Source organism: Mirounga angustirostris, unplaced genomic scaffold, assembly GCF_029215605.1.
Source record: "Mirounga angustirostris isolate CCGP_5_RB_7025 unplaced genomic scaffold, mMirAng1.0.hap1 SCAF_14, whole genome shotgun sequence".
In the NCBI taxonomy this organism is placed as follows: domain Eukaryota; kingdom Metazoa; phylum Chordata; class Mammalia; order Carnivora; family Phocidae; genus Mirounga; species Mirounga angustirostris.
The window spans coordinates 18,523,514-18,547,040 of NW_026991722.1; positions in this window are offsets into that span (position 1 = coordinate 18,523,514).

Consider the following 23,527-nt stretch of genomic DNA (forward strand, 5'->3'; position numbering starts at 1 on the left):
CCTCCTTCCCCAGCCCTTGGCATCCACCGTTCTCCTTCCCAATAGACTAAGTGCCTCACATACATGGAATCATACAGTATTTATGGTTTTGTGATTGGCTTATTTCACTTTGTATAATATCCTCCAGATTCATCCCCAGAATTTCCTTCTTTTTAAAGGCTGAATAATATTCCATTGTATGTAAATGGAATATTCCATTCCATTTGCTTATCCATTCATCTGTCAATGAACACTTGGGTTGCTCTCACCTTTGGTGATGGTGAACAATGCTGCCATAGACATGGGGGTACAAATATCTCTTTGACTCACTGCTTTCTTTTTTTTTTTTTTAAAGATTTTATTTATTTATTTGAGACAGAGAGAATGAGGGAGAGAGCACATGAGAGGGGGGAGGGTCAGAGGGAGAAGCAAGCTCCTTGCTGAGCAGGGAGCCCGATGCAGGACTCGATCCAGGGACTCCAGGATCATGACCTGAGCCGAAGGCAGTCGCTTAACCAACTGAGCCACCCAGGCGCCCCTGACTCACTGCTTTCAATTCTTTTGGGTATATACCTGGAAATGGAATTGTTAGATCATACAGGAATTCAATGTTTAATTTTTTGAGGAAATGCTGTACTATTTTCTAGAGTGACTACATCATTTTATATTCCCACTAACAGTGTACAAGAGTTCCAATAGAGGAATTTACTTTGCTTCTTTTGGTTGACCTGACTTCCTTGAGCTTCGGGTATAGTCCCTTGTCCTGGAGAATGCTGAAATACTGAGATGGGTAGATCCTGGCAGAAAACGCATGGCACACTTAAGGGGTAATTGAAGTGGGGTTAATGAAGGGATAATGCAATGTAATTGAGAATAGGGTTAAGGAAGGTAATGAAAGGGGCGCCTGGGTGGCTCAGTCAGTTAAGCATCTGCCTTTGGCTCAGGTCATGATCTTAGGGTGCAGAGATGGAGCTCCATGTTGGTCTCCCTGCCCAGCAGGGGCCTGCTTCTCCCTCTCCCTCTTCCTGTCGCTCCCCTGCTTATGCTCTCTCTCTCTGTCAAATAAATGAATAAAATCTTAAAAAAAAAAAGGAAAGCAATGAAAGATAGTGAAGAAGCCAGGGCCCAGCAGTGATGGGGAGCTGCTACCACTTCCACATCTGAAAAGGTGATTGTTCTTGGAACCCAGTGAGTGTGGTAGCCATGGGCAAAGGGACTCTCAATAGGACTGTGCCCTTAGATGGGGGAATATAGTCACTGTCCCACTGCAGCAAGGCAGGTAAAAAGCTGGAGGAATCCATGCACTGGTCTTTTTCTTTTCCCATCCTCTGACTGCATGTTAGTAATTCCTACTGGCTGAACCCAGAGGGCAAGGAAGACCAGTGCTATAACCCACAGAGAACGTTCCCATCACTGAGCAGAGCAGAGAAGGGGGAAGAATGGTCCTGGAGAGCACACTAGAGAACAATCCGCACGGTTGGTGTCAGGTCTGCTACAAATGTGTTCATTGCAGCTCAGCTGAGCAGCTGTATGTTTGCAAATCTTTGCCTCTGATGTTAGAAGAGGGAGCCCAGAACTGGTTCAGAGAGGGGCAGGAGGAGTCCTCCTCTGAGTGGATACTCACTTCTCATCGAATCCTTTTTCTGTATTTGCTGCAAATCATGGCAGGCTCTTTTTCAGTGGGACCCTCATTCATTTGTTTCTGACACTGAGTAGTGAGAGCTAAGTTTCCTCATTTCTGTGTCGCATCACACCTCTCAAATAGCCGAAAGTGAGACATAGTTCAAATAAGTTGTGATCCTGGGAGGGTGGCTAGTAGGAGTCTGAAGCATGAGGAGGTGGTACAGTTATACCAGTTGTTCAGGGTGGGGGCAGGCTTCATGATTCAAATGTGTAGTATAAGCATGAGGCTGCTGGATTCCTTGGGTGGAGAGGAGGAGAGGAGGGGTGCGAAGAAGCTAATCGTCAACAGTGAAGAGCAAGAAGAACAAATTGTACTGAAGAAGGAAGGAAAAGTGAGAGGACCCAGAAGACTGACTTGCCTAGTTTACCATTTTGTGGATGGCCAACCGTCCTGAGATTCCCATGGCAGGAAAAATGGAGAGCTGCCCAGACCTGTGGTGATGGGCTTCATGGAAGCGAGAAACCTACCTTAGCAGTGTCAGGCACTGGGCTTTTGGGGCTCATTTCTTACTGCAGCGTAACCTAACCCATCCTAATCAATACAGGGTCTGCTCAGTTGTCCCTTCCTCTGAAGCTTTCTTTGTTATGTCCCAGAGTGGGTGTCCCAGAGTGTGTTTCCCATCCTGGTTTCTGCCAGTACCCTGTCTTGCCTCGACTACAGCACTTTATTCTACCATTTATACAGAAAGCCCTTGAGGACAGGCACTATCTTTTATTCACTTTTATTTTCCCGGTGCAATTCTACTTCCCCACTTCAGTGCCAAACACAATGGTAGCCCTCCTGACATTTGAAAATAAATGATGTTCTCAGCGTATGGGCTGTGACAGGCCTGCATTAGCTTCTTCTAATAATCCTTTCTAGGCTGGAGCCTCTAGAGTAGGGGCATCATTACTTTTATTTCTTAAATGTAATGTTTCTTAGATGTTAATATGTTGAGTAATATAAAAAAAAAGAATAATTGCCCATAGTTCCACTGTCCAGATTATTCCTGATGGTATCAGGGAAAAAGTAATTAAAGCACATAGCTAGAAAATTCAAATAGTAGAAAAAGGTCCCTCTCCTCAGAAGTAAACATTTAAAGTAATTTCTTGTGTATGCTTGCAGAAAAGTATGCAAATATGTCTGTTTGTGTGTGTATATGCACATGCACACAGATGTGTGTGTGTGTATTATATATATATATATATATATATTTATGTTAAAAGGATCAAGCTATACATACTCTTCCATACCTTTTCTTCCCCAAACTAAGAATGGTATATCTGGTGTATTACTCTACACCAGAATAACTACCTCATTTTTTAAAGTCTGCATAGTACCCATGGAACAGATTTGTCATAATTTAGATATCATTGGATTTTTAAATGAGCTTTAGGAACACTTGTGAAGGAAGAATGGAAAGTTTATAGAATGAATGGAAAAAGTCCACGTGGTGCATGAAGAATGAGAAAGGAAATTGGAAGGAGTAGAAACACCCTACAAAAGTAAAAATTTAGAAGAATGTAACAAGTAACCTAACATGTTTGAGGGGACACTGCTTTCACTCCTGATTGTAGATGTGTTGAATTTTGTGCAAAATGAATACAAAAGCAAGAGTAGGGATCGGAATGACCAGAGGGAGAGAGAATCTTGGCAGCAGGTCTAATATTTACTAGACTTGAGAAGCACATAGGGAGATGAGGCCATCTGGACAACAGTTATACTCCTCAAGTCGAGGAGTGACCAAAACACATGGTGGCATCTTATCGGTGGGGATAGAGAGAGGCTACATAAACTTGGAGTTTGTGAGAGAGCATAGCTGTGGCAGCAATATCAGGCCACGAGTTTAGGGGAGGAGAGAGATTTCATCATGGATGGTTGCTTTAAGAAGAGGAAGAAGGGATAGGGTTTATGGCCCGGAGGAGACACAACTTAATTTGGGGTTTGTCCAGGGAGCTGAGAGTTTAGATTAATGGCAGTGTGTGTGTGTGTGTGTGTGTGTGTGTGTGATTGCACATGCAACGTCAACATTTTGTTTTTAAAGAAAAAATAGAGAAAGGAATGGTTACAGAACTAATTTTAAAACACTTGGTGGTGCAGTTGGTTGAGCGCCTGACTCTCGGTTTCCACTTGCTTGAACTCAGGGTTGTGAGATCGAGGCTTGTGGAGCCTGCTTGAGATTCTCTTTCCTTTCCCCTCTGCCCCTCACGCTTCTGTTCTCTCTCTAAAATCAATCAATCAATCAATCAATCAATCTTTAAAAAACAAAAAAACCACCCCACTTCCTACTATGTGTCAGACACCATGCAGGTACTCTATGTAGGAGACTAGCTTTCCTTGTTTTGCCCACCCATTGTCCTGTGAAGTCGTTTTCATCAATCTCTCGAGATAAGGAAACTGCGGTGCTGGATATATTTTGAATATATTATGTAAGCCTATTAAAATAGGCAGGTGTTTGTTACATGGGTAGAATATTATGCGGGGACAAGGCTGGACACCTAAGGGGGAAGGTAGAACATCATTCTCTCTCATTTAGTGTGTATGTGTCCAGAAAATAACCCACAACGTGTGAGCTAAACAGGCAATTGGGGTATTGGAGCACGTTGTTTGAGCAGTCACTGAGAAGCCAAGGCAGAGATAGTTTTTGGGTGTGGTGGAGATTTGCTTTTAGAGAGAGCTATGTCCTGTGTGGTAGGGACACAGCATGGAAGATCCATCAGCGATCAGAGGCAGGTGTGGTTGATGCATCCAACAGGGTCGGGAGCCAGATTTGAAAAACAGAACAAAAATGTTGGCCAAAACATGTTTAGGAAAAGGAAGGTACTATGAGTAAAGGGAAAGGGAAAAGAAACCCCTCGGGAGAGCTGACAGGGTTAGAGGGAGGATGTTGAAACTCCAGAAATAATGCTATCAAGAAAAGCAAATGTTGTTTGGTGCAGAGGAAAAGAGGTCTGGCGGGGAGGGGAGGTCAGTAAGCAAAAGCACACAGCTGAAAGGGGGCTCATAGTCACAGTTATGATGGAGACGCACACGGTAAATGGGAACCATCCTCTTTTCTATCTGAGTGCCGCTACGATTCACCCTGAAACTGTTCCACACCTCCCCACATATGGAGAGTCTAGAGAGGAATGGAGAGCCTGAAATGTTTGAAGTTATACAAAATCACTTCCATATGGAAAAGTTAGAAGAATAAATTATTTAAACTCAGAGAGGAGCTTTGACAACCGTTTTCAGCTGTATTAAGGTTTATGAAATAAGGCATGTTGACAGGACTAGCTACGTCCATTAAGGAGACATTAGAGAGGAAAGGCCAAACTCCATGGTACGGTGAACTTGATCACACAAAAGAAGGCGATTCCTCTTAATGACAGTGTTTAGATCTGAAAGAAAGCTTCAGAAAGTCATTCTATGGAGAACACTGTTGCATCAACCATTCAAACAGGAGATGTCTTCAGCCCTCTTGGATCCTATAGGGAAATTTAAAAAATTCTTCGTTCACTTCTTCAGATTTTGGCCAGCTTGGGAAGGTGACAAGCCTATGCAACTATATTTAGAAAGAAGATACTTAGAGCAAGTGAATTCCGCTCACTGAGAATTGATAATTATCAGTAATCTCAAAGGGGAGTCTGTTCATGCAGGGTCTCTCTGGAGGAACTGAAAACCTCTGCAAGTTCATATGAATATTAACTTTTTGCATGTGCTAATTAAGACAGAGCTTGCTGGTCTGAACCAAACCTACAGAACCCATCAAGGTTCACCTTCAAGTCAAATAGATTATTTCTCTCTCACTGTGGCCATTTCCTAGAAGATCTATTTTGCAGGCACAGAACAAATCATGAGTATCAGTCAGCACTTTAAGGAAGAGCTTGTATCTGTGTTGACATAAGATATTTACACTCTGTTATTTCAATCTTTTATGTTTTTTATAATTAAAAAAGTGAAGTTTATTATTTCTTCCCTTGTAAGGGTACTGCATGATGAATGAGGTCAGCATAACAATTACTTTTAAGGGGCATCAGTGACTGGGAGGGAACATGGGGGAGCTTATTGGGGGATGAGAATAGTTATGATTCAGATGGTGGCCACCAGTGTGTATATGTCTATAAATATTGGTCCAATTGTATACTTAAGATTTGGGTACATTATGTAAGTTATAGCTCATTTAAAATTAGCAATACTACTCCTTATTAAATATTTAAAAATACAGAAAGGTAGAAAGAGAAAAAATAATTTATTACTCAGAAAATTATTGTTAACCTAGTGGACTATTTCAGTAGTTTTTCAGTGTATATTCTTTACAAATTGAGATTATAATTCATATACAGTCTATACACCTTCCCCCACATTTTTAACACCAGCATTTTCCATGTAATTATAAACTCTTGAAAAATGTCACTTTCTTCAGGGATATTGGAGTTGAGTTGGGGATACTCACAGACATAGGAGATACAGTGGTGCCAACCTATAGAATACAGCATAACCTGCAGAATACAGCATAACCTGCATGGGGGACATGTAGATTTGGGTGAAGGTACAGAAAGATGATGTGCTTGAAAACTTTAGGTTGGTGAGAGGAAATTAAATTTGGAAGGTTTGGATTCTGGAAGAATTGTTAAGCAATTCAAAAGAGTTGTAGCTTTCTTTCTTTTTTTATTTTTAGAGAGAGAAAGAAAAAAGGGGGGAGAGGAGTGGAGGGAAAGAGAGAATCTTAAGCAGTCTCCACACTCAGTGCAGAGCCCGACACAGGGCTTCATCTCAGAACCCTGAGATCCTGACCTGAGCTGAAATCAAAAGTTGGACACTTAACCGACTGAGCCACCCAGGCACCCCAAAAGAGTTGTAGCTTTCTAAGAGATGCTTGTAGTATAGCTAAATCTAGAACGTACTACATTAAGAGACAGAAATGAGGATCTTTGCCTCAGAACTTGGTGGGTCATGAATGGGTTATAAGTGGGCTGAGATATTTATGTTTTAGTCCTTCTGGGTATCTGGGTGAAGCCTGAGTGGCTGGAGCCCCTGGGCCACAAGTAGTTTCCTCTGTTTTCCCTAAACAACAGTCTCAATGTGTCACATTGAAAGTGGTCTGGAAGCCCAGCTTATGTGACAAGCTGTCTCACCTGCTGAACCCTTGCATGTGGCATGAGCTTGAACACGCAACATTCAGTAAGCCCATACTCTAAAAAAAGAGTACAAATTATGATGTAGTTTTGGCTGGAAATGTGCAAATCTCCAGTTGGGTAATAGTAGCACATTAAGAATTTCTTTCTCATCTCATCTCAAGTTTGTCCTGACAAGAACCTACAAGGTAGATGGTACAAATTTATAACTGAAGAGCTTGAAGGTCAGAGAGGTTAATGGTTTGCCCAACATCTCATAGTTAGTAGGTGATGGAGTTGGCGTTCAAACCCAGATTTTTCTACTTCTGGCCTTTCTACTCTTCAGATGGGTTTTAATCCTTAAAAAACAAAAAACAAAAAACAAAAACCAGCTAAAAGCTATTTTTTTCCCCAAACCAAATTTTGCAGAACCATAATATAGAAAGGAGATGAACATGGAGCTGTTGTGGTGGTGGGGGAGTGGGGGACTTAGGATTCTTTAGCAGAGCTTGTACTCATCCTTCTTGGCACTTCTCAATCACTTCTTGGCCCCAGACTTCAAAGGGCCACTTGGAAAATGCTACCCTCTACCATATTGCTTCATCTGGGTTAGGTGTGGCAGTCTGTGATGATGAAAAGCAAAACATCAGTTCTTTTATATCAATAGTTTTCAGTTTTTGAGGTTTTAATTTTGGTTTATCTTTTTGTTCAGCTGGTCAGTTGTAGTGTGGCTTTCCTCAAAGGGAGGTAGACGTGATATTTTCCTGAGCTTGTACGTATCTGACACTGTCTTTAGGTTCCCATTATACAAAATCAATAACTTGGCTGCATATAAAAATTCATGTTTACCAACTTTCAACCTCAAAACTCTCTAAATGTTGCTCCATTAACTTTTTGCATTTAGTGTTGCAAACAAATTAACAAGCTCACTTCGATTTCTGTTTTTTTTTTTTTTTTTCTGGTTGATTTTTTTCTGACTAGATTTGGATAGGATGCTTTTTAAAAAAAATTCTTGTAATTAAAAAAAGTATGACTATCAGTTTAAATATGGTTATCTATTCACAGTTTTGCTTGTAATGTAGTGACTCCTTTCAATATTTTTTTCTTGGGTTCAAGAAATTTTCTATAACTTTGTCTTCATTTATTTTTTTAGTTTCAATAGTTATAACTTTGTTTTGTAAAGATTTTTAGCTCTAAAATACTGAGAACAAAGGTCAAACCCATTATTTTTCTCCTAATTTTCATCTTTATTTAATCTTTTCTCCAAATTCAGGGAGAGTGTATCAGGTATGTCTTCTGCATTATTCACCTTATTTCCTGAATTTTAAAATCTTCCCTGTATTGGTTCCAGGGTATATTTTAATTTTGCTCTTGCATTTTTTTTTAAATCATCCTTGCCTCACCAGTGTTCATTTTTATTTCATTTTAATTTCTTGTCATCTCAATTTTTTTCTTTTTTAACAATTTTTTGTTCCTATTTCATTGCCTTGTATTTTACTATTTTCTTGAGGGTGAAGTCCATTAAGTTTTTCTGACTACTCATGTGTAAACATTGGATTATCTTGACCTATATAGACATCAGAATAAACTGGAGTAACTTGAGTTAAAGAAGAAGGAAGTAAAGGATGAGTCTTGGGGTGCCTGGGTGGCTCAGTTAGTTAAGCCTCCAACTCTTGATCTCAGCTCAGGTCTTGATCTCAGGGCTCTGAGTTCAAATCCCACATGGGGCTCCATGCTGGGGAGCCTACTTTATTTATTTATTTTCTTATTTATTCTTTTTAAAGATTTACTTATTTATTTATTTGAGAGAGAGAGAGAGAGAGGTGACATGTGAATGGGGTAAGGGGCAGAGGGAGAAGGAAAGGGAGAGGGAGAGAGAGAGAAGCAGACTCCTTGTTGAGCATGGGCCCAATGTGGGGCTTGACCCCATGACCCCATGACTCCAAGATCATGACCTGAGCTGAAACCAAGAGCCAGACACCCAACTGACTGAGCTACCAAGGCACTGCTGGGTGCCTAACTTTAAAAATAATTTTTTAAAAAAGGATGGGTCTTCATTAGAAATAGAGAAATGTGATATAGCCACAAGAAAGTACTTACTGCAATACTTAATAATAGAAGATGCTCAAAAATAGTAGCGATTGATATTCCTTATTTTTCATGTGATTTTGCACCTGCAATTTCATTTTGTGACTTACCACATCGTTCTTGATTTTTGAGGTTTAGAGAGGTTAATTGACTTTTTCCTGTTCACACTGCTCATTGATGTTAGAGTTGCATCTATCTCCTACATTTGAGTAATGTAAAGAGATCATCTGAGACTTATAAGTTGCCTAGAAATGATGTAGTTTAAGGTACTCATGTTCCAGATAAAGAAACTAGCTTAGAGAGGAAGAGGATTGTTAAGATTTTATAACCAATTATTATTAGCATCTGGACTAGGACTCAGTGCCCCATAGATCAATTTTTCTTTCCTGTTTACAGAAATTTTATAAAAATCAATCACATACTATTTGGCTTTATACTTCCTTCCACAGAATCCACCCCTCTCCCCTTCCCCCCAAATCAGGCTGGGCTGATAGAGTTTTTGTCTGCACAGCATCCTTTCCTTTGGGAAACCATCCCTCTTCTATTTTGTGTAGCTCTGACGAGACTATGAGTCATAGTAGCCACCCATCTGCTTGCATATATAGCATATATAAGGTATCTTATAATAAAGAAAAACATTTTCCCTTTGTTTGCTATGATTAAAGTTAATGAGGAAAGGATTGGATTAGTAATTATCAGTTATGATAATTGTGTCTACAGGGTAAAAAAGTGAAGTGTGTCTTTATTGGACAGTGTTGGATGAATAGAGCTGTGGAATGTAAAATAACAAGAAAGGTAGCTAGCTCTTTATCTGCCATTTCTCATCCCCTAAATGGTTTCCATTAGTGTCAGCAAAGGTGAGGACAACGCATATGTACTGTGGAATATGATGTGATAAAGTTGTGACTGGGAGCTGTGATGTTCTAACAAAAATGCCATTTCTTCTTTAATATTCTTCCTTACCCTACGAGGTGAGCACCTACATTTTCTGTGGGTAGTGGTAATGTTTATGACACTTGTTTTCCTAAGTCCTTGAGTATACTTTCAAGCTACAAAGTAAAAAGAGAAGAGTCATATTCAGAAATAGTGCTCTACATAGACTTGACAAATTTAATGGTTTCATCCAAACAAATAAAACCCAATTCCACACGTGAAATCCTCTCCAGAACTCAAGCCAACTTTTGTGTTGGCTTGCAGTCTAGCAAGCAATTTCAAAAATGGTAACCAAGAGGGAGGACTCCGTATGCAAACTGGTGTAAGATTATTACAGGCCTCAGATTGGAGCCCAGGAATTCCGATATGGGCGCATTCTAATGACCCTCTGAAGAAAGTGACATTGGAGGTGGGATGGGTGGCACACTAATCAATTCCCTAGGGGCAGAGTACTTTAATGGCATGCCCTTTTGTATAGTAAAAATTATGCTTCTGGAACTATAATGGCAATTTAGTCATTTGGACCCCTGGGGACAAGGGCTACAAGTACATGTTGGCTCTTGTGAGATTATTCTGAGATCACCACTGACAATTATGGCTTGGAGGAGGTGGAGGAGGAGGGGGTTGGGGAATGATCGGCCTTATCATGCACTGTGCCATTACCCCTGCTGGGAAATGGGCCACCTCAGAGGGCAAGGAGATCCAAACAGATCTTCATCCATGATTCAGAGCTCGCCTTGCCTTTGCTGTGATGGCTTAATTTGCTTGCTGAAGTGTTGGAACTGAGCCTCTGTGAGTGTAGGCCCCTTAGTGCAGGGCCTGAAGTCCCTGAGAAGTCACTCTCTGTGAGGGCAGTGAAAATACTCTAAAATACATAATATCATACATTTGTCTAAAGCCATAGAATGTACAACACCAAAGATGAACCCTAAGGTAAACAATGGACTTTGGGTGATTGTTACATGTCAAGGTAGATTCATCACTTGTAACAAATGTACCCCTCTGGTGGGGAATGTCAGTGTGGGGGAGGATATGCATGTGTAGGGGGCAAGGGGTTTATGAGAAATCATTCCACTTTTCTCTCAAGTTTGTTGTTAATCTAAAAATGCTCTAAAAAATCATCTCCCCCACCAATCCCAAGTACTTCAGAATGTAACTGTATTTGGAAATAGGGTCTTTAAGCAGGTGATTCAGTTAAAATGCGGTCATTAGACTGGGTCCCCATCCAAGAGGACTGGTGTCCTTATAAGAAAGGGAAATTGGGATGCAGACATGCATGTGTACAGAGGAAAGACCGTGTGAATGCACAGGAAGAAGGTGCTTGTCTCCCAGCCAAGGAGAGAGGCCTCAGAAGAGGCCCCTTGATTTCAGACTCCCAGTCTCCACAGCAGTGAGACAATAAATTTCTGTTGTTTTCGGCCAGCCAGTCCATAGTACTTCGTTATGGCAGCCTTCGCAGACCAATACACACTGTTTCCTACCTCAGCCCTCCCATGCCGACCTGGCTGAAGCTCCCTTATCCTGGCACAGCCTGAATTGCAGACCCTGAGACCCTAGGTGCTTGCAGTCAGCTCCGCTGCTCCTCACTTTGGGCCTATACATTTCCAAGCACCAGGCGACAGAGTTATTATTTTTTTCACATTAAAAACGTCAAGCTGATCAAAGAAACAAACACTTTTAATGAAACATATGTGGGACACTTAGAAGGGGAAGATTTACAATGTGTCCGCTGTGAAACCAGAAGGCTTATGGAAAGTGTGAAGTAGGAGGAGAAAGATAACCGGCTAGGATGCCAGAGGAGACATGGCCTACATATTAAACAGAAGGGGAAATAATTCCCATCCGTAAAATCACAATTCATTTCCGTATCTAACATAAATCACTAATACGCACATAGGATATTCTCATCTCTCTGCATTCAGTGCTTTCCACACCGATCACAATAATGGACACTTTGATCTTGGGGAAGGAAATTAAACTCAGACATTGAGATAAAAAATCGTCAGAGTTGCCTCAAAACCCAAACTCTAAAAATCCCACCTCCCTTATGAGAAATGCATTTTGAGAGTTAAGAATAATGTATGGTTGTCTAGTTTTTGAAAATTAGACAACATCCTAACTCCCTTTGGCAACTTCAGATCTAAAACAAAGTCCTGGATGGGAATGGGATGGTGTTGTGCAAGAAGATAATGAACAATTCCACTTTGGAGAGCCACCAACATTGCACGTGGGATGATCATGTATTTCAAACGGCATGGAAACTAGTTTTTGGTATCTTGACTGGATATTAAATTAATATTCCTTACATTTCTATAGAAAACTGTAAAATATGTGTGGGTTTGTCAATGTGGTTTCTAGGGCAGATAATAAGCACATTTGCTACTGTATACAAATATGACCAATACACGATTCCCCTCCTAACATTTGTAAAAGGGCTCGCCAGGCATGCCTTAAAATCAATTTGGGAATATCCACAAATATGTTGTCTGTGTTCTCAAAAATTTAGATATTCCTTTTCTGTTGGCATTTTCAAAGCTTGGGCTGGATTCCAGCTTGCAAAGGAAGGATGAAGCCAGGAAGCGGAGTGCTGCCCTGATTTGCCCCTGGCTTGGCTCCCTCTTTCTTTTTCTGTTTCAGGTGGGTCCCCAGGAGAGGAGTCTCTCATCTTATCCAAAAAGAGACTTTTCTTTTCCTTCCTCTAAAAGTCAAGTCACCAGGGAGTGGGGTCCTAAGCATGGAGCCAAAGATGAGGTGTGTGTGTGTATATGTGTGTGTGCATGGGTGTGAACACATGCATGTGTTTTGGGGAGAGGACAAGAGGGGAGGTGCAAGTGGGATTCAGGGTGATACCTCCCTGTGGGTCCAGATAAGGAGAACCTGGAAGAAGTGGTTGGTTCTGTGTCTTCTTGGCTGCAGGAAGCCAAGTCAACCTCTCTTTCTTTACATTTTCATTTTCACCTGAAACTATCTGAGCCAGTTGTTCCAAACTCGTGGTCCACATATCCCTGAGGATCATGGAGATACTTAAAAAATATGTGAAGGCATGGATCTTCAACAGGAAAAAAAACCCAAAACAACTATTTTGACCTGGATATATGTTTGAATTTATCGAATGTATGGACGTCCCCCTAGAAATTAATAAAATAAAATTTATTATAAAGCATTTCTAAATTCAGGGTAATTGGTCATTATTTTCTCCATCTATAGGTAATAAAACATGACTGGTATCATTTGGAAGTCTGCAATTTTATTTTATTTTTTAACTTCTGAAGAGTCCTCTCTACTGAAGGGATGTTCAGATCCTTTATATGCCCCACTTCTCTAAGCTTATAAAATCTTGGTTTTGTGATTATAACTCCACACACACCCAACTAGCTTCTGGGTTACCATTTGGCGAGAACATGACCGTGTCAAAGACATGATGCAAAGACAGTGAAGTTCAGTCTGTTGCAACCCAGAGTATTTCATTAATGAGGACTGTCTCGGTGGGGCGGCGGGGGCGGGGGGGAAGGCAGGGGGCATGGGGTTTTTTGGAGGCAAGTAAACAAGGAAGTCATCCATGAATCTTATCGGAATTATGAGGAAGGATAGAAACATGTCTAATCTTGACTATGGAAGAGAAAGGGGGTTTGCTGCAATTAGCTTTTGCCTGAAACACAAAAGGGTAGGGGGGTTTCTCAGCCACTGCTGTTTTCAGGAGCACAGGACTCAGACAAAGTTTAACCTTGTCATTGGCAACGTGGTAGGTTGAGTTGACTCAGCCACTTTGGCAGAAGTTCTCTTGAATCTATTTATGGGGCCTTAATTTTACAGTCACAAAACTCAGGTGTGCAAAGATTAACCTTCTGTAACTAAGTTGAACTAAGGTATGATGTTCTCCTTCCCACTGATGTCGGGGTACTATATATCAGTTACTTCCATGTCAACTTAACCAGTTTAGGATATTGGTCACCTGAGTATGTGAACTCCTTCAATTCAGAACTGGGTCGTTTCTTCTTCAGTATTGATCAAAGTACCAGGGGGCTAGGTACTGTTCTGGCATCAGGGGTAGGTATTTGGTCCCTCCTTTCTGTATTTATTGCTGAAGAGTATTCAGGGCCCCTTATTTCTGGCCACGCAGGTCCCTCTGTGTTCTTGTTCGCCTGCATGTTTGTCAATGGTTCACTGCAGGTCTCCACAGGTCCATTCCCAGCACTTCCTGGCTCCTCTTGGGTGCAGCAGGAAAGAATCCAGCTTTTATAGAGATCTAATTTAATTTGAGGAGCTACCTTTAAGAAACAGAACATAAACTTAGGATTTTATTCGGTTGAGTATACTGCTGAGTATATTTCCTGGCTGAGCAGAACTTCCATTTTGACTAGGCATCAATGGAAGCCGAATGCTTCACTTATAATTTCACACTTCTCATGACTAGAAGAAGTTTCCATGGGCTAGCATCTGTCTCTACACATTTAAAACCCTTCTCCTCCACTATCCATGTCACTCTGGTTCTTGTTGCTGTAGGATATGTTCATATCATATTGTAACTTCTGGCTCTGCAACTTCATGCCCTGACTCTGGGTATTGGCACAGTGGATGCTAGGAGGATTTTTGGCACCCATTTGTATACTTGGATGGCTAGCAAAAACAATTAGACACAGAAATGACTGGGAACCATATAAATATATCTGACTAAACTCAAATATAAGTGTATTTTCAACTCAACTTCCTCTTAGCTGCATCCCAAATATGCCAACAGCTACTCCAACATTATCTGACGGGGGAAGTGTGTCAGAGGAGAAGTTGGAATGGAAGGAGACAATGGTCTCAACCAATTGGTGGTGAAGTTTCCCTTACTGTTGCAAATCTTTTAAAAATATAGGACTATGTGAACACACTGCTGGAATCCTTTCTGGGGCTTTGTGAGGGGGCATGCAAATGAGGGCACTGAAACTTAAATTTCTTCAGCTTCACGATCAATTTTCTTCAGTGTGCACAGGAAACTTCACATGCCCTTTCTGCCTCACCAGTACTGTGGAAGACACAGGGTATTGTTCTAGATCCCCTTAGAAGACATGTCCCACAGCCATCTCTACTTGACTGTTGCAAAGCTATGGTGGATCAAGGGTCTGCTCCATGAGACTGCTGATTACCTAAGCATCAGCCTCTGCTTGGAGGATCTCCCTCTAAACGTATTTGGGGTTTCTAGAATTTCTTCCCCACCCCAGGGCTTGGTCCAGAGGGAAGAGGCATGCCATCTAAGTCCCCTAACATCTAGACTCTTCTTGGGTCCTTGTTAGCTTCCTCTTCTTTCTCTGTGCTATTCAACATCAATCTCTTTTTGAGCCAGGAAACTATTGTCACCTCATCAGGCATTCTCTTCTCCTTTCTGGTTTAGGGGTAATCGCTATGCCCTGAGTTCCTCAGACTGTTAGCTTTTTGAAGATCAAAACTCCTTTTCTTTTTCAAAAAGGCTTGCTCTTGTAATGAAAAGACTCAGTTTTCAAGACTCTTGTCTCCTTTTTAAAATTTAAAACACCTGTTTATGTCCCCTACTGACTTCTTTGTTTTTTGCTGACTCAGTGAGTGGAGGACTGTGGGGCAATGGGGGAATTTTGGGAAAAAGAAAACCCAGGTATTATCTTCATGTTTTATCCTGCCAGATTCATTTTGGGGCTTTTGAATCTCTAATTCTGGGTCAACAATTTTCTTAAGAAAACTTGGTAAATGGAATTATCAATGCTTGTCAGGTTATAGCATTGGTGACTAATTTTCAAAAACTATATAAAATTCTTTTTCTGTTTATTTATTAAAAAATGATTTAGTGATTACATACTACGTTGAAGCTACCAATATTGCTGATGTTTTGCTGAGAATGCAGGTGTGAAAAGACGGGTATGGTTTCCATCCTTATTTAGCTTCCCATATGCTGGTTGGGTGGACATAGAACAAATATATAATTTGTAGGATACGTAATATACAAACTGCCATGAGAAAAACTAGCAGAGAGATTTGATTTACATAATCTCAAAGTAGTTTGGGATTATAGTGGTTTTTGTGTAATAATTATTTGTTGGATGACCAATTGGATAATTGGATGACAGAAGGAAATGGAGTTCTTCATTCTTTCCTTCATACCAAGGGGCAGAGACAAATTTTTCTAAACTCTCTGTGTGTTTTTTGCTCCAGAGACAGATTTCTTTTTTCTTCCTAACCTAAAGACCAAGTTGATCCAGAACATTGGCAGGCGGATAAGGTATTAAACCCAGTTTTGCGAGAGAGAACGTCGAGGTTAATGCCAAGAAATATCTTTAGCTTTCAGACCAGCTTTGTAAGTGGCATTATGATTCCTAATAAGCTCAACTTATCCTATAGAAATTATTTTACAGATGAGGGAAGTGAAAACAAAGAAGTAAGTTCTTTGTCCTAGTAGTTTCATTCTACAATCCAAGGCCATGTCTTTCCTCCCTGACATAGGGCCTCAGGCTGTGCACTGCTGTACCTCGGTTGGACGCTACACTCAGTTCATGAATCATTTTTGAGCACCTTCCTCTGCCATGTATTCAGCACCAAGACCATCAGAGGGCCCCTCTAGGAATTTACAATTGGTAAGAGAGGCTACCACAAAAATAGTTGAAATACGCTATGAAAAGTGTTTCATAGAAGGGTAAGTTCCAGTAGGGAAGAGAAATAGAAACTAGGTTATAGAGCTCTGGTGTCTAATACACTAGCCACAAGCCAAAAGTGGCAACTTAAACTTTATTAAAATGAAATAAAACTAGAAAGTCAGTTCCTCAGTTGGACTTGTCACATTTAAGTTCTCAAAACCACATGTGGCTATTGGCTGCCATATTGGACAGTGCTGATTTGCAGCATTTCCATCATCCCAGAAGGTTCTATTGGACAGCACAGGTCTAAAGCTGTGTTATGATGATGTGGTAAATCCAAGGGGGCCAAGGTGAGCTTCTGAGATGACAGGCAATATCTGTTTCTGGAGAGGAATTATCTTGGACAATCTGTGTACCAGTCAGTAGATAAAAACCACATTAGTTATTTTTAACAGAATAAATTAAATATAAAGAACTGTTAGCTAGATATTGGAGAAATAAAAAGGCAAAAGGGAGCTAAAGTATTATTCTCAGGGCTTGGGAAACAAAGGGCAATGGTCAGAATGATTAAAATGTAGAAGCTTCGAGATGGGCTGTGTGGAGCTAAAATTAAGACATTTCTTTCTTTCTTTTTTAAATTAAGACTTTTGGAGGGCACCAGCTGGCTGGTTCTAGTGTCTCTGAACTTGGAAGGGAAGTCTTGTGGCGCTGGAACACAGACCTCTGAGGACGAGATGCTGTTCAGCTGTGTTGGTGTCTCTGAGCTGGTGGGGGAGGGCTCCCTGGGGCCGTGACCCAGACCTCGAAGTAAAGGAGGGGACCCTTGATGGCTGGCTTGCTCTGTTGTCTCCGAGAGGGCATGGTAAGGCTGGTTCTGGGAGTGCTGAAAAACTGAACCCTGGAATCAACTCTACGTACTGGATTGAACTGCTACTGTATCTGTAGAAAGTGTGCCTGGGGTCATGCTCGCAGAAACAGGAAGAAAACAGGAGGCAAACACAAAAGACTGAATCCCTCTTCCCTCCTTCTGCCTTCCAGTCTTCTTTTAGCAAGCCTTTGGCAAAGCCTAACAGGGAGCTGGCTGGCAAAGAAAAAATGTGCTTTGCAGCGTCCCAGCCCAAACATCACAAAGCAGAATGTGGGGAAGTGAGGGGCGGGGTGTTGTATGATAAAGAATATGACTGACCTTTGTCCCTCGCTTCCGGAAGGAAGATTCTAAATCCTTGGAAATTCCCAAGTAATAGGAGTGTCTTTGTTATTCAAGAGCCCCTTGGATCACCCCTGAATTTATATTATCAGGATGACTCAGATGGGGACTGGTCACCAGAGCCACCAACCGTGGGATGAAAGGGTTGGGACTTCAAGCGAACTTGACCTCCAGAGAGGGGAGAAGGGCTAAAGATTTAGCAGTCATGTGGCCAATGATTTAATCCATCAGGCCTATATAATGAGACCCCCCAAAAAACTGGATACCAAAGACCCAAGGAGTTTTCTGGTTGGTGAACATATCAGTGTGTGGGAAGGGTGATGTGTCCCGATTCCATGGAGAAAGGCACAAAAGCTGTGTGTTTGGGATCCATTCAGACATTGCCTCTGTGTCTCTTCATTTGGCTGGTTCTGATTTGTATACTTTATAATAAAACTGTAATCATAAGTATGGTGCTTTCCTGAGTTCTGTGAGTCATTCTAGCCAATTATTGAACCTGAGGGGGTTTGTGGGATCCCTTGGATTTATAGCCAGTTGGTCAGAAGTGCAGGTGGCCTGAGCAACCCCAAAGTTGCAACTGGCATCCGAAGTGAGGGCAGTCTTGCTAGGGACTGTGCCCTTGAACTTGTGGAGTCTGGCCCTAACTTGGGGTGGCTTAGTGTTCAATTGCGTTTCGCTGCAGTGTTGCAGGGCGAGGGACAGGGGATGGATTTGAAGCTCTGAAGCAATTATTAGATAAATTAGCCCAACTTGGAAAACCACTGATTCCTGTGACATGATTGTGTTCTCATGATTTATGCCTGTGTAACAAACCACCCCAAAACTTATGCTCATGGCTTTTTGTGAATCAGAAATTCAGGGAAGGCTCTTCTCTGCTCCAAGGTGTCTGGGGTCACAGCTGGGGTGACAGTACATAACTATAAAGCACAGAGCTTACCTACATGCTAAAATTAAAAATGTGTCTTTTCAGATTTTTTTTTAATCACAAAATTTGGAGTAAAGTCTTCCAACCTGAGCTTTTCTCCTTTCTTGGTTGCCCCTAGTTCCCTGGTGCTCTTTGCATGAGCTCATGTGGCCTTTGGGCAACCCTGCTCTGCATGTCAGTAGTGACTGCTGGCTTCTCTCATTCCTGAACGCAGGTGCAGCTGCCGAGCCCGTCAGCTGGGGCAGCCTCCTGATGCCGCAGTAAGAGCGCAAGTGCTAGAGCTAGATGGGGTTTGGATTCTCATTCCCCCGCCTGTCTGGCTAGCAACATTATTCAGCCTTTTGAACTCTGTTTCCTTGTATAAAATAACATCGTGTTACCTGGGATGCGTTTGGCCACAAACAACTGACTGACAGTGGCTTCCCAGAGGAAGGACATATATTATCTCAACATCATGTTTGACAAGAAGCCTGGGCATAGGTGGTTCTGGAATTGGTTCAGTGAAACTAGATCAGCTCTTCTTGGTTTGTTCGTTGTGGTCACAAGATGATGGCCATAGAAGGATGTCAGCAGACAGGCAGCATGGGGGAGGGGGCTTCTTGTTGTTTAAAGGCAGGAAACCCTTTCCAGAAGACACCAGCAAAAATTTCCTCAGTTTCCAATGGCCACGGTTGGGTTCCATGTTCTTGCCTCAGCTGCAAGGAATGCTGGGAAAGCTCACATAGGGCATTTGTAGCCCCCATCAAGTGGAGAGCCCTGCCCGCAGGAAGGGAGAGGAGGAGTGGCTTTTGAGCCAGCAACCAGTAGTGTTTGTGACAAATATCTAGCTCGGAGGATTGTGAGGATCGGATGGCTTTATTCATTTGATTTAAGTTAATTTTTGGCTTACCAGATGCTTATATAGTAGTTATTCTGTGCAGACGCTGTTTAATATCAACCTATTTACTCCTAATGCCATGGGGGAGGTACTATTAGGATCCCCATTTCCCCCCATTTTAGATGAGGAAGCTGAGGCCCTGAGAGATTGGAATAACTGGCTAAGGGCTCACAGCTCAGAAGTAAGTGGTAAAGGCAGGCTTCAAACCTGGCTCCTGAGCCTGAGCTCCGAATCCCTGCACCCCACTGTCTCCCATAACGTGTGTTCTAGCACATGCAGCAGGCTTCCTGGTTCCTATCCCTCCCCTGACGTGGCCACAAGAACAGATGGATGCTGAATGGAAGGGGCAAGAATTAAAGCAGAATGTTCCCCTTTGGAAGCCCCCCTTCCTCCATCCGTTCCAGTTTCTTGTGCTGAGTTTTCCTCCTCTGGTGGATTCCTATCTGTTTCAAAAGAACCTGTGAAATCTATTCTGAAATTCTCTTTATTTAAGGTGCATATGAAAAGGGTGATTTTTCCTCCTGATTTTTGGAAGCCAGGACCAGTGGGGAATACGTATTTTCTGTTTCTAAGGATGAATAGAAATGGGTTGTTGGAGAGACCCACAAGGCCTTATGGGGAGTCATCTCTGAGTGTTCCCTTTTCCTGCACAGAGGCAGCTCGGAGTATTGTGAGAACTCTGGAGGGGCATTGTCTTGCGGCGAGATCCCTTTAAAATGGCCTATTCTGAGTATGCTGTTAGTTAACCCGACTGGGATGGCATTGAAAAAGGATGAGCCTCATCATGGCCCGTGCTTCCTCATGGACACAAAGAGAAGCAGCGATGGGGGTTGTTTTTGGAGGACCCCCTTCCTCAGGACTTGGAGGAAGTGAGCCAAGCATTTATGACACAAACCAGTGACTCAAGAAGGAACAGGAAAGGACTATCACAAGTTTCCTAGCTTGGGACACTGAAAACACAAAAACAACATCACGTGTCCACACAGTGAAGAAAGGAGTCTCTGAAAAGAGAGGAAAAAACAGCCAAATATAACTCCACATAAAGACTATCAGAAAAACATCCTCGCTGGTTTGACAACCAACCAAGAATAACATATGAGTTCACTGAGCTCCAGAAATGGGGGGAAAGATAGAAGCATAAGCCAGCTAATTTAAAAATCAAGAAGTGCATTTCTCATCTTCATGCAGAGGAATGTTCCGGAGCAGATCCTCATAGAGTAGAGCTAGCCCCTTAAAGCGGGGGTTTCCTGTAGAGACAGAGCAGCTGCACCTTTGATGACTCCTTGGATATTAGCAAAACACTTGCTAAATATAGAGGAACGTCAACAAGTCATAAATAGAGGAACAGGAGTGGGAAACTCCATACAAAAGGTGAGTGGGCAAGAACAAAGACATCCTTTTCTGCCAAGGCAATTATCACGTGCCGCATCGAAGCATTAATCACTGAGTCATTTAAAAGTTCAAATGCCAAATAAGAATAAAAGTCCCATGCAGGAAACTGTCACATATCAGGGCACTGGAGGCAAAGTAACACCTAATATCAGATTCCAGCACTCTATTCCGTGGAGTGGAAAGAAAGCTTGACATCGTCAAGGAGTCTGAGGACATTACAATGGCCAGGTGGCAAAGAGCTACTCGGGCTGCTGATGTTTTTACCTACCTTAATTCTTTCTCTGCTTAAGTTTGCTTTACTCTAAGGGAAGCCATAAAATCTCGATCTTGATTTTCCTCAGGGATGTGGGATATGAGCTACCTAGTCCGTGAGCGTGAACAGGTTGGACCACATCAATGTGGACCATGCTAGGTCAGAGGAACGTCCTTGTTTTCTCAAAACAAGCCAAACATGTGCTGATGGATTTCTGCTCTTCCTGTCCACCCAGATTAAATCCACTTAAACTCTGAAGAGTCTGTACTTATTAAGTGCCATGGGTAGGTGGTGTGGCGCTTGGGTCTACATCATATATCACATCCACATCATAACACATCAGACACAAATAAGCACGGCCCCACTTCCAGAAAGTCCTGGTCTAGGGAGGCTTTGCCATAAGCAAACGGAGAGCTATTGAAGCCATTCCCATGGTTTAGGTGATTCCTGTGGAACACAGAAGAGCATCTTACCTTGATATCTCAAGGAAAACTGGTATCCAACCCCACAAACACAGCATATAATCTCTAAACTGTAACCTATCAAATAATTCGTAAGCACTCCAAGGATCCGTAGAAACAAATAACTCTTTTTAGAAACCTTATATAAAAAAATATCTTCACATCATTTGGTCAATCCTCAATTTAGTTCTATACATTGGTGACCAAGTTACTGAAATGAAACTGGTAAGCCAGGTTGGGGCGAGCTCGTTAAAGAGAGAACACGAGTGGTTCGCAGGTGTGGGTTTTTCCAGACAGTCACTTCCAGTCTCTAGGGAGTGTGGCAGCTTTTGATCTCTCTGTTCTGGGACCTCTGCTTTTCTCCCTCATCTGATGGGAATCCCTGTTGAAACTGGATGTTATATGCCAGAGAATCTAAGAAACCACCCATGTAAAGACAATCCATTATTTTGCATTCTCAGAAAGAAGAAACTACTGTCAAACTATGTCATGTCTTAGATTGTAAATGCATTCTGATTTCAGAGATGTTAAAATAGCAACAAAGAGTGCATTTATGATTTGAGGGAATACATATTCATCATTTTCTTGGAACATAAGGAAATTTGGGGTCTAACAAGCATAGACTAAACAAAAACACGCCAGGTAAAAATCCTTCTTCGGCAAAAACTTCCTTTAATACCTGTTTCCCCCAAGTGCTCATTTGAGACTTCAGGACAAGATTCTCTGTGGAGACTTGTTTCAAATGTCAGCCACCGTAGCAGTTATTAAAATGCGGCTGGTGAATCAAGTCAACGAACCATCAAACGTTTCTGTTTTTCAACCTACGACATGGCAGAAAGACGAGCAAAATCGATGACAGTGGCAAGAACAATAACGCGTCCGTCCCAGTGAGAAGCACGTGTGTGCGCGTGGGGATCTCCCTGCTCTCTGGATGTCGCTGTCCCCAGCTCCGTTCTCCCTCCAGCTGTGTAGTGAGGAGGAAGCCACATGACTTTTGGAGAACAGCTTTGGAAATATCTATTTAAGACAAACTGGGATAGAGTGTGAAGGGAGGAGGTGCTTTGTGTTTGTACTGTTGATTTGACCCTCGCACATCAAAGTTCCTTAAAAATCTTTTTAAAAATGTTACATACATGATAAGTACAAGAGAGCGTGTTTAACATCTATTGTATAATTTCAAGAATAATAGCAAAACAAATCCAGTCAAAAGAAAAATGGTACTGGTATTTTAAGGCCTTGTGCATGATATCTCCAGATGGTATTGACCTCTTCTTCGCTCCAGAGATATTGACTAGCCTGAATTTTCTGCGAATCACCTTCTTGCTTTTCTTTATGTACAGGTATTCCTAAACAACATATGATTTCATTTTGCCTGTTTTGGAAATTTAGGGAAATAAAATTATATCGCATGTAGTTTTTTAAAATTTGCTTTATTATTGCTCAACATTATACATTTTAGGTTCAATCATGTTCATATGTAGCCATATTGCATTCCGTTGTATGACTCTGTCATAACTTATTCATATATTCTCCTGTTTGCGGATGTTTGGGTTGTTTTGCTTTGAAGAACAGTGATACTATAAGGATTCTCGTAGATGTCACCTGGTAAACATGTGCATGAATTTCTCTCGGCTATGCATCTGCGAGCGAAGTTGCTGAGTTGTGGGGCGTACACATGCTTAATTTTACTATGTGATGCTAAATAGTATTCCAAAGTGGGAGGAACAAAGTGGCAGCTTACTCCCAACAACAGTGTATGGGGGAGATCCGGTATTCCATAGATCTGTTCCACATCTTACTAATTCTTGATATTGTTAGACTTGAAAATTTTAGCCACCAGGTGGGAATGAATGGGATCTCATTGTGGTTTCATTATATATTTTCCTGATTGTTAATGAACACTTCCCTGTATGTAATGGACATTCATTTTTCTCATCTATGAAATGCCTCTTCATCTCTTAATACCTGTGGACTGTTTGTCCCTTCCTGGGTTGCTTGTCTTTTTCCTATTGACATAAAAGTTCTTTATTTTCTGGATATTAATGCTTTGTTAATTATAAGTATTG